The following is a 15,092-nucleotide window of genomic DNA, read 5'->3' on the forward strand; positions in this document are numbered from 1 at the left end:
CCTCCTGAAACTGAGAAGCTTATGTAAGGCAAAGGACACACTCAATAGACATTGATTAAAACATTAAAAAATACATCCTCTGTCCTGGATTATCTTGGGTCTCTGCCTGCCTTGGATTTGCAATGTTAATAACTCTTACCTTTGATTTTCCCTGATCTCTATTCCCAAGTGGAACTCGAGGATTTCTTTCCTCCCTACATCTGACAGTTATACAAATAAAACCATAGATGCATTTTTGAGGTCTCCTAAATAGGCCCAATAGAGGGTTACCTCAATATTATACTTGATGCTGTCATTGCCCTAATTCTGTAATACCAGTTAGCATTATCTCTTCAGTGTAGGAAATGATGGAAGCATGGGGTAGAATTTGACTATACAGTTAAGGTTAATAGATCCCAAAGAAACATAACCAGTTTCTTTGTTGATTGCAAGTGAAAAGTACCAGAAGTATTTGAGGGCTCCGGTCCCTGATTTGGTGCCCATAAGGGCCTGCTATAGAGAAGGGCGGTGGTGGTGCACGCCTTTAATCCCAGCACTCGGGAGGCAGAGGCAGGCGGATCTCTGTGAGTTCAAGGCCGGGCTGGACCGACACCTCCAAAACAATACAGAGAAACCCTGTCTCATAAAACAAACAAACAAACAAACAAACAAAAAGCAAAAAAAAAGAGCCTGCTATAGGGGTTATGAAATCCTGTTATACTACGTTATACTACACGTTGTAAATTTAACTGGTACAATGGTTTTGGTGAGGTAACTAAAGCATCTGTCTTCATGTATATGACAGCTATTTTAAGTGGAAAGTGTATCAGTAAAGATCTTTAAATCATTAATTCCAAGTAAATGCACAAATACCAATCTCATTTTGGAAAAAAATTGTCAACTTTAATAAAGTCTGCTCAATATGCACAATAGATGCATTTTGACTGAACCAGGACAATAAATTTGGACATTTCTGTCTCTCCCACACAAACATATGCATATTTAATTAAAATGATTTATATCTGCCCTTGACAATATTTTTACATGAAAATATTGATTTTCTTTGCAGAAAGTTCTCCAAGAGTAAGAATATTTGTGCTTAAGTGAAAAATGTGATATGAAACAATGGTGTTGATAATTTATACAATAGGTGAAAATATGTCATCACATCACTAGAGACAAAGGTTTTAAAGTTCTTATTCATCATTTAAAAGCACTATTTTGAATGTGTAATTTTATAGTTATACATATATATCAGCACATGGCTCACAAGAAATACTAGAAAATATTTTTGTGAGATTTATTTATTTCCCTTTAAATATTTTACATCTCTAATTCCCTTTTCCATTAATTTATGAACAAATTTTCTCATATACGTTTTATGTTGAATTTACTTCTTGTCAAGAAAATATTTCATAGGGGACACAAAACCGACATAGATATAGATGTAGTTTTATTTCAAATATAGTATGGCCTCATCACCATTAACTAACCAAATAAAAAAACCTTCTAAATATAAACCACTCAAAAACAATCTCAAGCTTATTCTTCTAATATTAACGTGGAGAATGAGACTTAACCTCCAATTAGCTACATTATATACAACATATAGATAATATTTTTAATAATAATATTTTTGACATGTAATACATTTTATGCCTAATTTTGTTTCATAATTATTCATTAATATTTAGATAATTTCATTTAATGTATCTTTGTAATATTCACCCTCTTGTTCCTCCAAACTCCTCCTACACACATTCCCCCTTTTCCTTTCACCTATTTGTGTCATGTTTGTTGTTGCTGCTGTTAGAGGAGACTACATTTACACAGTGGAGTACTACTCAGCAGAAAAAAAACAATGGAAATCTTGAAATTTGCAGGAAAATGGATGGAATTAGAAGAAAACAGCCTGAGTGAAGTAACCCAGACACAGAAAGACAAAAATGGTATTACTAACTCATATATGGATATTAGATATAGAACAAAGGATTATCAGTCTACAATCCATACTTCCAAATAAGCTAGGATACAAGGAGGACCCTAAGAACAACATATAGTGCCCCAGAGAAGGGAAAAAAGGAAAGATCTGAGAAACTGGAATCACAGGGGAGAGGGGAGGAAGATAGAAAGAAGAGGGGAGAAGAATTGGGGAGAGGTTAACATGAGGGATCAGGAAGATTGTGTCTGGGCAAGAATAGAGGAGAGAAAGAAAAGAGATAATAGAGGGAGCTATTATAGGTACAAAGAGAAATCTGACACTAAGGAAATGTCCAGAGATCTACAAGGATTACCCCAGCTAAGAATCTAAGCAATAGTGAAGAGGCTACCTGAAATGCCCTTCCCCTATAATTAGATTGATGACCACCTTAAATACCATGCTAGAGCCTTCGTCCAGTGATGGGGGAAGTCCTGTGTATATGTCAATAAAGTACTGTTGGCCAACAGGGAATCAAGATAGGTGGGACTAGGAGTCCAGGAGGACTCTGGGAGGAGAAACACAGGGAGTTGAGATGTAAGGTCATGGGGTAGGAAGCCCTGAAACTTCTCTGGTAAGAGAAATACTTAGATTAACAATTATGGGGTAATTACTTAAGTCAGAGCTAGCTAGTAAGAAACAAGTAAGGCCAACAGCTTCATAATTAATATAGCCTCCTGTGTGTTTATTTGGGACTGATGCGGCTCTGGAACCAGGCTGGCGGGAAGGCTTCCCTTTACAGTCCAGTAGCGGATGGAAGCAAATGTAGAGATCCACAGGCAAGCCTTGAGCAAAATTCTTGGAATCCCAGTTGTAGAGAGGGAGGACTGATAAACAAAAGGGTCAAACCATGCGGAGGAAACCCACAGAAACAGTTTACTTAAGCAAGTGGGACCTCACGGACCCCATTCTGACAGCTGGAGGAACAGCATAATATGGAACCAAACCTCTTGAGCATGTGTGTCAGTTAGGTGGCCTGGGCAGTCTGTAGGGTCTCTGACAGTGGAACTAGTATTTATCCATAGTGCACATTCTCCCATTCCCCAGATGCATGGGAGAAGGCCTAGGTCTTGTCCCAAGTAATGTAACAGACTTTGATGATCCCACGTGGAGAGCCTCATCTTCCCTGGGGTGTGGATCATGGGTGGGATTGGGTGGTCATTTGGGGCCATGAGAGGGTAGGAGGGAGAGGGAACTGGGATTGATATGTAAAATGAGATGGTTTCTAATTTAAATAAAAATGTATAAAACAAAAGAAAGAGATTGTCTCTCAGCACTTGTCTTCGTTGTCTGGATACTACAGTCTTTCTGCCTCCTCCTCTTCTTCAATGTTGCCCAAGTCTTAAGTTAGTAATTTTATTGTAAGTATACTAATAAGGGTGAACACCCTATAACTGGTTAACCTCTGCATTTTGACTAGTTTTGGTTTCTGTAAAGATTTCCATCTACTGCAAAAAGAAGCTTCCTTTTGGAAGTGACTAAGATTAGCACCAGTGACAAATTCTCAATCTATGTGATTCTACTTCTTAATTACTCAGAATTACATAAAAGTATTTTTCTCTTAATATCTTATATTTATGAAAGAGTACCCATTATGTGGTCACAGTTATAAAAGATTATGAAACTCAGTATAGGAATATTTATATTCAACTTTTTGCTATGAAGATATTTAAATCTTATTATATGGATTTAATAATGAAATTATTCAACTGAATTATTATTTGGGTATTATTTGTCAGATACTATGCCAGTAATCTGTACATGAAGGAGAAATGTACATTGTTTCATAGTTCCTAATTGCTATGAAAGAATACAGAAAGTACATAAAATAAGTACATGAAATATATAGGTTCAGAAAACAATAATTGATTTGCAGAATCATGCATCAAAGAAAAAAGACAGAAGTTGAAAGAACATATTCCATGTGAAAACCTCATGCTAAACCATTTTAATAAGCAAAAAATTTCAGTAATTTAGTATGGATAAACTGATGTTTTTCAAATAATACACAATTTCTTTCTTGACTAAGAAACTCTTACTGCCTATATTCCACTTATATAATATTAGTTGATCATGTCATGAGGGTAACTACAGAGGCTGATCACAAGAGATTATAAATGAGTACTTGAAGAAATAGATCCCATTATGAAATTTTCTTGAATACATGTCAATATAGTTTATTCCTATATTTCTTCCTCCTGCATGACTGTCAATATTCTCTCCTCTCTTCTTTTGACTGTTACTTGTTTTCTCCAAGCAGCTACACACACTTCATGCTCAAATGACACATATGTCATTATGTCATTACTGTCTCTCTCTTTTTAGTCCTTCTTCCTTCATTTAAAGCCTCTTCTCCCCCAATCATGATGGTCTCCTTTCATATCTCTCTGTCTCTCTTTATCTCTCTCTCTCTTCCCCACCTTCTCTCTCACACACAGCACTAAATCTAGATTCTGCATTGTTCTTTGTATTATCCTACAGATCAGTATTTCCTTGCATTTTATAGTTGACTGTAACATTTATATACTTAAAAACTTACAGATAAACTCATTTTCTACGATCAGTATTAGTTTGCACAAACTTTGAGTATAGTTTTATCATAATTACATTAATAAAGTACACTTCTTCATCAGAATATACTGAACATGATAGGATTATATTTTATCACCTCGTATTAATCCAGTGATTGCTTAATACCAATGTATACTAAATTATTTTTGCATAATCAACTAACATAGATTTAAAACATTGACTCAGTTATAGCTATCAATTTGATACTAGTTAACAAATGATGTCTGACACATTGTTTGCTCAACTGAGCCCACAAGTAACTGTAACTATGAATTCATCCTATTACACTGTTTGAACTCATCTACTCATTATTCAGGGGTCCTCAGATTTTGGCTCATCCTCCTTTACTGTTGCAGCATTACTTCCAGAATTCCATCCTGCATTCAAAGGTATGTCTCCTTCTTGCTCTGAATTTTTGCTTCCTTGCATGGATAGTCTTTGGTGTTTTGAGAGCTGATAAAGTAATTCGTACAATGTCTATCAATAGTGATATTTTTAGGTTTTTTATAATATTAAAAAGTAATTATGGAATATCTGGAGAATACACTAAAGATGAGGGGTTATTCTTACCACTTTTATTACAAGTGATTATTGTAGCTATGATTTGCTTTATTGGTATGAATTTTGAATATCTGGTTCAAACTCTTGGTGAGATTTTGCTACAATAATATCGTGTAAGAGGAATCATATTCTACTTCTTGGAGAACACTGAATATTAATAAAATAATTTAAATTTTTATATCCAGGATATTTGTCTTTTGCCTTCTATATTATTACTAATCACTTTAGACTAGAATTATGAATATTTATTTCATGATAATCCAACAGTATTATCTCCATCAACTCATCCAGCATTGGTTAATAAGAGCCATTTGCTACTTCTTGTCTTCTTCATCTTCCTTCCACATCATTGCTGCAGATGTGGTACATGCCAATACCTTAAGAAACTACTTGCCTACCACATTCCAAGACTCTTGCATGTGTCTGAGAATACTTTGGGTTTTTATCTTTACATATAAAGCATCATATAGCAAGATCAAGATTCAACACCTAATACATGTTTAATTAAATTTTATAAGGTATTATATTTATTTTAAATAAATTATTTAATTTTATAAGAGAAAGCTTGGCAGACCAGTTATTTTAGTAACAGAGTTGCAAATGTATTATTGTGTAATAAAGTTAAGGTAATCAATAAACCTGAATACTCAATAAGACTAACATTTCCCTTAATAGATATAAAAATTTTAAATGTATATACATTAGAGAAAATTCATAACAAAATGATTGATATTAAAGACTTTTCCTTGTTGAACTTAAAGGTAAACTCAGTTTAAATTAGTAAAGTTGGTGAAGAAAAAATAATGTGATATAAAACTATAAACTATAGGATATATAGAAAATCATGGCTTTCTCCTCAACAATATAGTGACGTTTACACATATAATAAATTTGTTTACCGAAAAAAGTCTGTGTATTTTCTGCAAATATAAAATGATCAGTTTTCCCTATTATATTCACAACATTAAGCAAAACATAACAACATCTTTTACAATTTCCTTTTTATTCAATAACTTAAAAATTCATCAACATAATCATTCATCATGTATACTAACTACTTTTCTTCTTTGATTTTTCTCCTCATTTTAGACCTGGATTCATATTCATCTGCTTCTTTAGCACCAGGAATTTCTAAAGAGCCTTGATACAAATGTGCTATATTAGTATATTTGAAAGACTGATGTGCTAAGTTCCTCACCGGAAGGACTCTCTATTTGGGCCTGCATAAATTAGTACCTTTAGAGTAAGTATATAAATAAAATGCATGCCAATCATATGCAATCCTTTATTAAATCTGATTGTGTAATTTTATATGTGTGTTGTTTAATTTGTTTTCTTTTTCCCTTTCTTTTTCCTTTCTTTTCTTTTGTGAATTTGACAAGAGAAGAATCTTTTAAGAGCTGGGAATCTAAACTGAAGAATTGCCTCCATCAGACTGATTTGTAGGCAAGTTTGGGGGACATTTTTTGACCAGTGGTTGATGTGGGAGGGCCCAGCTGACTGTGGGCAGCTCTTTTTCAAGCAGGTGTTCATGGATTGTATTAAAAAGCAGTTTGAACAAGAAGCCTTCCTCCATGGTTCTGCTTCAGGTCCTGCCTCCAGATATCTGCTCTGAAGGGCTGTAAGGTGAAGTGAACCATCTCCTCTTACCTTGCTTTTGATCATGAGGTATATTGTAGCCTTATGAAACTAAATAAAACAATATGACAAAATGTTTTAGTTATGTCCATTCATATTACTTCTTTATTAGTTCTTGTTTTATTTTATACCTGTAAAACATTTTCCAAACCTTATAATATGTTTGACTTTATAGACGCAAAGCAGTTATTGTAGCATACATATGAACCATTATTGTATTTTTTAGTATGTGTACACATACAGTTGAATACTTCCATTCAAATTTTTCATATTATTTTTGACATCTATTTTCATTCTAAATAACATTCAGAAAATTTATCATTATTTAACATAGCAGTTATATATGCATTTTGATACATTTTGAAATAAATTATTTGTAAAAATAATACAACAAGTTATGTTATGAATAAAACTTAGATTATTTTAGCTTTACCATTTTCACAGGAAGCTATTAGATATTCTGAAGATGCTGATATGAATGAAGTCAGCCCCTTTTGAAATGTATCTCCTCTATATTTGCTTACAATTCATTATGTCCAGAGTCTCACAGGGGGCCCATTTCATGAATTAACACAAATTATATGTAACGAGTTATGACATAACCATAATCATGTATTTAAGTCAGTCATTAAAACTACACTACAATCAGGAATTGATAACTGACCTTCTCTAATAATAAAAAATCACAGCTAATATTAAAACATTGTGTATTTAACAGTTGCTAATTTATAGTATTTATTGTATAATCTGTCACTTCTTATGAATAAGGTCAGATATTGTGTTAAAAGAAATTAGACTCCTGCTCCCTCATGTACTCTTCTTTCTCATAACTCTCTCTCCCCTCCCTATGCTCCCAATTTGCTCAGGGATGGTGACACCTCTGGAAGTTCCTTTAGATTGCATCAGGGAAATAGAGGCGAGTGAAAAAAGAGATACCATAATATAGGGACCCATTATAGGCTTAAAGAGAAATCTGGCACTAGGAAAATGTCCAGATATCTACAAAGATGACCCCAAATAACAATTTAAGCAATAGTGGAAAGGCTACCTTAGATTCCCTTCTCTGATAATGAGATTGATGACTACCTTATAAGTAATCCTAGAGCCTTCATCAAGTAGCTGATGTAACCAGAAGCAGACACCCACAGATAAACACTGAGCTGAACTCCTGGAATCCAGTTGTAGGGAGGGAGGAATGATGAGCAAAGGGGTCAAGACTTGTCTGGAAAAACCCACAGAAACAGTTGACCTGAACAAGGGGGAGTTCATGGACTGATAGCTGGGAAACCAGCATATGACTGACCCAGACCCTCTGAACGTGGATGTCAGTTTTGAGGTCTGGGCAATCTATGGTGATTCTGGTAGTGGATCAGTATTTATTCCGAGTACACAAATGGACACTCCACATAGAGGGATACTTTCTCAGCCTAGACACATGAGAGAGGACCTAGGCCCTGCTCCAAATGATTTGACAGACTTTGAAGATCCCCCATGGAAGGCCTCACCATCTCTGGGGAGCAGAAAGAGGATGGAATAGGGGGGTAGGGAGTGGCAGGGGAGGAGTGGAGGGAGTCAGAATTGGGATTGACAGGTAAAACAAGTTTGTTTCTAATTTTTTAAAAAATAAATAAATAGAAAAGAAAAGAAATTAGACTATTTGAAGCACCTACTAAAATATAAATTGCCTACTAATATTTCTTTCATCAATAATGATTACAAAGTTACAATTTGCTATCAACTCCAAGGTAAATTCTTATCCCCATTAACTTTAAGTCCATCACTTATTTTTTGCCCCATAATTCAAGTAGTTGTGTGTAAAGATAATATGTCTTTCCAGATCAATCTGAAATTGAGTCATTCCATATTACAGCATATAACAAATATTTTCTATTATCTATGATGCAAATACACATCTGAAATAATCAAAGTGATATGTAAAATAATTTACTAGCTCACAGTCAATGCCTTGGACATTTGAACATGGAGTAATAGCAATGTAGAAGGTAACCTGTTGATTTATTTGATCCCTAAGGAAGGACTTATTACTAAAACATAAGGGAAAAGCTCAATCAAATAAAGGGGGTGACAAGTCATCCCTTTGGCATAAAATAGAGATTTTAATGTTGAGTCTGATTCTGCAATCCTTGTTCCATAGAAAAAGACAAACATGACATTAATTCCTGGTTGTTTTCCAAATTATGGCATAGAAAGAACACTACATAGACTACTTTTGAGGCATGTTTAAGTGTTAAGTTAGTAGTTCAGGCATGAATAAATCATGAAGCTGGAATAAATAATTCTCAAGACAGATACTTTAACAAGTCTCCACAGTAGATTAATGCCAAATGGCCTAATAAAGAACAGTGGTCCTAGACATACACACAAATACTGAAACCAAGAAGTCTTACAAATGATGCCTAACTATAGAAGAATGGGTGAGTAGCATACAGTCTCTTCTGGAGTCACCTCAGCACAGTCAGCTGGTTTCTATTCAGATTAATTGTGTGGATAGTCTTTGCGCTAAAGTCAGTTCTGATGAACATGAAGCTAAATTATGTGAAGGGAATTTTAGAGTTGATAAGACACTGCATATTCTTATTTACTTCTGACGTGGCCTTCCTGTGGTGGAGTGATATTCATGTTTTTGGAGGGCAAGCATCAATAGTTTCTGATATCAAAACACCCTTAAAAATATTATAAGAAGAAAAATAAAGCACACTGTTTTGATGGTATCTTCTTTTACTAAAACATTTTTTTAACTACAATTGACATGTTGCCGTGGGAGGGGAAATTCTCATAGGAGTGATTTACTCCTTAGAGGAACTATAGATAGAAAACTGCTCATTTCTGAGGGAGCGACAAACAGTGTTCTCCAGAGACTTGCCCCTTAGTGGGAGGTAAGCAAATCCCAAGAGGTCAGACTTAAATATATATGAGCTACACCAAATGAGCTCAGCAATTTGCATTTATAAACTATGTACATAAACATATGTATGTAATATTTATAATTAAAGGATAAGAAGTCACAAATTTGAGATGGAATGAGAGGATGAGTTGAAGGGTGAAAATGGTGTGGGATAATGATATAAATATAGTACTCATATATAAAACTATCAAAATATTTTTAATTTTCTCTTTCTTTTCTATCTCTCTCCCTCCCTTTGCCTACCTTCGTGTGTGTGTGTGTGTGTGTGTGTGTAGTTTAGTCTTCCTCTGCCAGTTGCCTGGGCCCTGCTGCACTGTCTGAACCCCCAAATAACACACAGGACACTATATTAATTATAAAGTTGTTGGTTGTTTGCTTGGTTTCTTACTGGCTAGCTCTGAGTTAAGTATTTAAGCCATAATTGTTAATCTAAGTATTTCTCTTACCAGAGAAAAGGGTCTGGACCTCTTATTCCACTAGCATCTACATGGTGTCTCCCTCGGCCTCTCCTTCCCAGAATCAACCTTGACTTCCAGTCCCACCTATCTTGCTTCCCTATTGGCCAACAGTGCTTTATTCAACAACCAATAAGAGACAGATTTACAGAATGACATCTCCCATCATCTCCTCTTTTCTGTCTAAATAAAGAGAAATGTTTTAACTTTAACATAGTTAAATTATATATAACAGAACAGTTATCAAGTAAGAATATAGTTACAATATTTTGTCCATTAACATTTAGTAAGATTTAAAGAAAATATCTATCCTATCTTTGTGAGTCTAAATCTTATATGTAGCTTATCTTTTATCATAACTAAGGAAAACTATAACTACAACTATCTGTCTTCATCTTCATCAAAGACCACAGAAGGATAATATATAAACACTAGAATTGACAGAGACATTCCACTACCTGGAAAGTCACCGAAAGTTCCACTGTAATGTTGGGGCATCCAACGTCAGCCCATAGGTCACAGTGTGTTTGTAAGACTTCTCAGTAAAGCAGGAAATTTCATGCTGTCCATCTGCATTGTTAGTCCATTAGTCATTTTTCTGTGCCATGCAAAAAGTCTTGTAGACTCTTCCATGAAGCTGAAACCCTGTAGGACTGTTTGAGTTCAGCAGTCACTTTCCTGTGAGTCCTGAATGTCCAGTTTATACAGCAACAGTCAAGCAGTCCAGGCAAGAGCAGTTTCTTGCCCAAATGGCTAATCTTTCCCTGTTGAAAGCAAACTCCATAATGAGTTTCTTTGATGCCCATCTTCCTCTTAGATGTAATTGGTGCTGCCAGGAGCAGACATGTCTCATTGTCAAGAAAAACCTTAAACCATTTTAAGTGCCATTTTTGAAGGTCTTTGAAAGGTTTGAAGACTATATATCAGTCTTAAATATATTTCTGTATATCTAGAAAACCTAATTTACCTAACTATAAGTTCTGACTATTATTGAAAGGTTTACTTATGGTTCTGTCTGTTTGAGAGCATGGTATTGTTGAGTTAGGACTAAGGCTTGAATTATTGTTAATCTATCTTTTACAAATTGAACTAATTTGTTGAGAATGCAGGGCCCAAAGGTTAACACAAGTATGAAAATAATTAGGGGGCCCATAAGAGTAGAGACTAGTGTAGCTAGTTCCAATATGGTACAGCCATAGCCCCCAGGCCTTGGGGGCATCCCATGCTGACCGTTTAGCAGCCTGCATAAAAGTAATTATTAGGGGGCTGCATCTTCCTCCAGGGGTGCTACTCTGGAGTTTGGAACTTGAATCATAGCATGGTCCACAATCCTGCACCCCCACAAGTCCAGGGGCCATCTCAATTATACCCCGGGATAGTTCCTCACTAGAGGGTGATTAAGTCCCAGGAGGAAGTGGGTTTCCAATAAGTGGTCCCGGTGGTCTCACATTCCCCACTCAGTGCAATACCGATCTCCCGGTCCACTACATCTATGTTGGAGCTCTTTATCACGGTTATGCCCTGGGCAAACATATATGTCAAGTTTGTATGTGGATATGCGCCAGCCCGTGTACTGACAGCCATAGCTGGGGAAGGGCTCTTGTTCCAAGGGATCCCATCGCTCACCCACTAGGTCGCAAAGATCTACATACAAAGGGGGAAAGGTTGCATTTATGACACCCCGCGTGGTATTGGAGTTAGGATTGCCCCGGTGTCCTGATTGATAATCTTCCAAGTTATTTCATATACGGCATGGGGGCTCTCAAGTGCATCATCAACTAGCAGTAATAGGATCAAGCATATTATTGGCATATTAATCTTATCTTTAAAGGGTTTTGAGAGCGTTGGAGCCTCCATGACTCTGGATTTCGTTGGGCTGGCGTATTGGTGCTGTGTTCTGGTTGGGCGGCCTTAACACGTAAGGCGTGGACTCAGGCGGCGATGCCGTCTACCTTCAATGCCGTGGGGGTAATCAGAAATACAGTATAGGGTCCCTTCCATCGAGGTTCTAGGTTCTTGATCTGGTGTCCTCCGGACCCAGACGGTGTCACTGATCTTAAAGGGATGAGGTACGGAGAGTGATTCTATCCCTTTCTGGTAGGCCGCTGCTATTGGCTTCCAGACCTCCAGTTGCACCAACTGCAGGGCCTGCAGATGGGCCTGCATGGAAGGCGAAGTGGCAAAAATCAGAAATATCAGTATCAAAGAAGGTGATGGCAGGAGGTGGGGCCCCATATGAAATTTCAAATGGGTTCAGACCATGTGGGCCAAGTGTTTCTGGCCCAGTATAAGGCTAGAAGCAGGAGTTGTACCCAGTCTTTAGAGCCAGTTTCAAGTGATAATTTGGTTAAGACCTCCTTAATTGTTCTATTCATCCTTTCTACCTGACTTGAACTTTGGGGTCTGTAAGCACAATGTAATTTCCAATCAATCCCCAAGAGCTTGGCCACCATCTGACTCACCTGGGAGACAAAGGCAGGCCCGTTATCTGACCCTAATACCTGTGGCATTCTGTATCTGGGGAAGATTTCTTCCAGAAGCTTCTTGGTGACCATTTTCGAGGTTTCGTGCTTGGTGGAGAAGGCCTCCACCCATCCGGAGAAAGTATCTACAAAGACTAGTAGGTATCTGAAACCATACATACCGGGCTTGATTTCCGTAAAATCAACCTCCCAATGATTCCCAGGTCGATGACCTCAGAGGTGCTTTCCTTGACCAATTTTGGTATTCCCTGAAATGATGTCTGCTGCGAAAATCCACCAAGTCATGGTGGAGGGCCTCGTCGAAGAGGGTGGGGCTATTTTTAAACCCCTGTGGCAATCGGGTCCAGGTTAATTGCCCTGATACCCCTATCTCAGGGTCCTTCCATTCAAATGCAAACAAGGGCTGACTTTGAGGACTGAGCCTTAGACAAAAGAAAGCATCCTTTAGGTCAAGGATGGTATACCATTGATGTGTTGGAGGCAGAGTGCTCAGCAGGTTGTAAGGATTAGGCACTGTGGGGTGGATGTCTTCCACCCTCTTATTGACCTCTCAGAGGTCTTGGATTGGGCAGTAATCCCCTGTTCCTGGTTTCTTGACAGGAAGGAGGTGGGTATTCCAGGGGGAACAGCAGGGGGTTAATATCCCCTGGTCCAAGAGTCTTTTTATATGTGGCTTTATCCCTTCATAGGCCTCCTTGGTCATGGGATACTGTTTTATGGAGACTGGGGTTGCTGTTGCTTTCAGGTTTATAATGAGGATCGATTGGTGCCTTGCTAGTCCCATCCCCCCAGTCTCCGCCCAGGCCAAGGGATACTCTTGATCCAGTACTCTAGATTTTCGGTTGGTTTGGGTGGTGGATCAAAAAGTCAGTACTCATCCTCCAATTGTAGGGTGAGGACCTGGGGGGGTGGTCCCGTTAGGGCCCGATATGGTAGCCCTTGATCCTTTGAAATGTATTTGGGCTCTTAGCTTGGTCAATAGGTCTCTCCCCAGGAGCGGAAAGGGGCAATCAGGAACATGTAGGAAGGAGTGAGAGACTTTACCTGAGGCCAGGTGAACTTTCCTTTCTGTGGTCCAGCGATACTGCTTTTCTCTGGTAGCCCCTTGTACCCAAGCAGTTCGGCTGCTCAGGGGTCCTTGGGTACTAGTGAGCACTGAGTGTTGAGCTCCATTATCTACTAGGAAGGTAACGGGTTGCTCCCCAACTTGTAAAGTTATCCGGGGCTCAGGGGGGAGCGGCTGGCCCTGACATCCTTAATCTTCAGCGAGGGCTAGTAACTGGGCTTATTGGTCAGGCCTTCTTTTTGGCCCCCTTGGTCTCTTTGGGCAGTTTCTGACCCAGTGACCCTTTTCTTTGCAAAGAAAGGCCTCCTGCTATCTCCCTTCCTTTCCTGTCTCCCGGTGCCTGTGTTATTCTGTACTACGGTGGCCAAGAGTCTACTAAGCTCCCTATGGCATGTTCGATCTCTTTCTTTTTTTCTATCCTCTAATTCCTTTTTTAGTCTGTCCTCTCTTTCCTCCTGCAATTTTCTAAGTCTTTCTTCCTTGTCTTCAGGAGTCTCCCTTTTGTTGAAAACCTTCTCTGCCTCTTTCAATAAATCAGGCAAGGTATAATGTTGCAGATTGTCTAGTCTCTGCAACTTATTGCGGATATCTGATGCCGATTGCCATAGGAAGGCCATCAGTACATTGCCCCTTTGTGCATCACTTTCAGGGTCGAAGGGTGTATACATACAGTAGGCCTCTTTTAGATACTCCAAAAAGGCAGTGGGAGTCTCCTCCATTCCCTGACTAACTTGTCTTACCTGAGCCAAATTGGTAGGTTGGCGTCCAGCGCCATGAAGGCCCACTATCAGTAACTGGTGGTAAAGACATAGGTGTCCCCTACCTTCAGCTGTGTTGAAGTCCCACTCGGGGCAGGTTAAGGGAAAAGCAGCGTCAATTTCTTTGAGGAGTTGAGTGGGTCGCCCGTCATCGCCCGGGACGTTTTTCCTGGCTTCCAGGAACACCCTTTGTTTTTCTTCTGAAGTTAAAAGTGCCTGTAAAAGCTGCTGACAATAGTCCCATGTCTGCTGGTGGGTTATAAGGATTGATTCAATCAGGTTCGTGAGAACCACCAGATTCTTGGAAAAAGAGGGATTGTGAGATTGTCAGAGACGAAAAAAGGCCAATACTGGTATTGGTTCCCTGGGCCCCCCGTTTGGCGAAAGGGGAAAGCTCTAGAGGTTCCCCCTGACTGGGTGGGTTCTCTTTTCCCTCTCAGCCTCCCAGCTACTGGAGAGTCTGATCCCTCCTCGCCCAGTGTGGGGGTTGTGCTATCCGGTCTTTCTCCTTCCTCCTTCCCCCGAGCAGCTTGGGCGAGAAGTGGTAGAGCTGGCTGATATGGTGGTTGTTCCTCGGTGAGCAAGTCTACAAGAACTGCATCATCTAGGGGTAGTACAGGTTTAGACTTAGGGGCTTTAGAGAGGGACCTCTTCTCTAGAACTAGATAGAGATGATG

Source organism: Mesocricetus auratus, unplaced genomic scaffold, assembly GCF_017639785.1.
Source record: "Mesocricetus auratus isolate SY011 unplaced genomic scaffold, BCM_Maur_2.0 Super-Scaffold_100020, whole genome shotgun sequence".
Taxonomy (NCBI): Eukaryota; Metazoa; Chordata; class Mammalia; order Rodentia; family Cricetidae; genus Mesocricetus; species Mesocricetus auratus.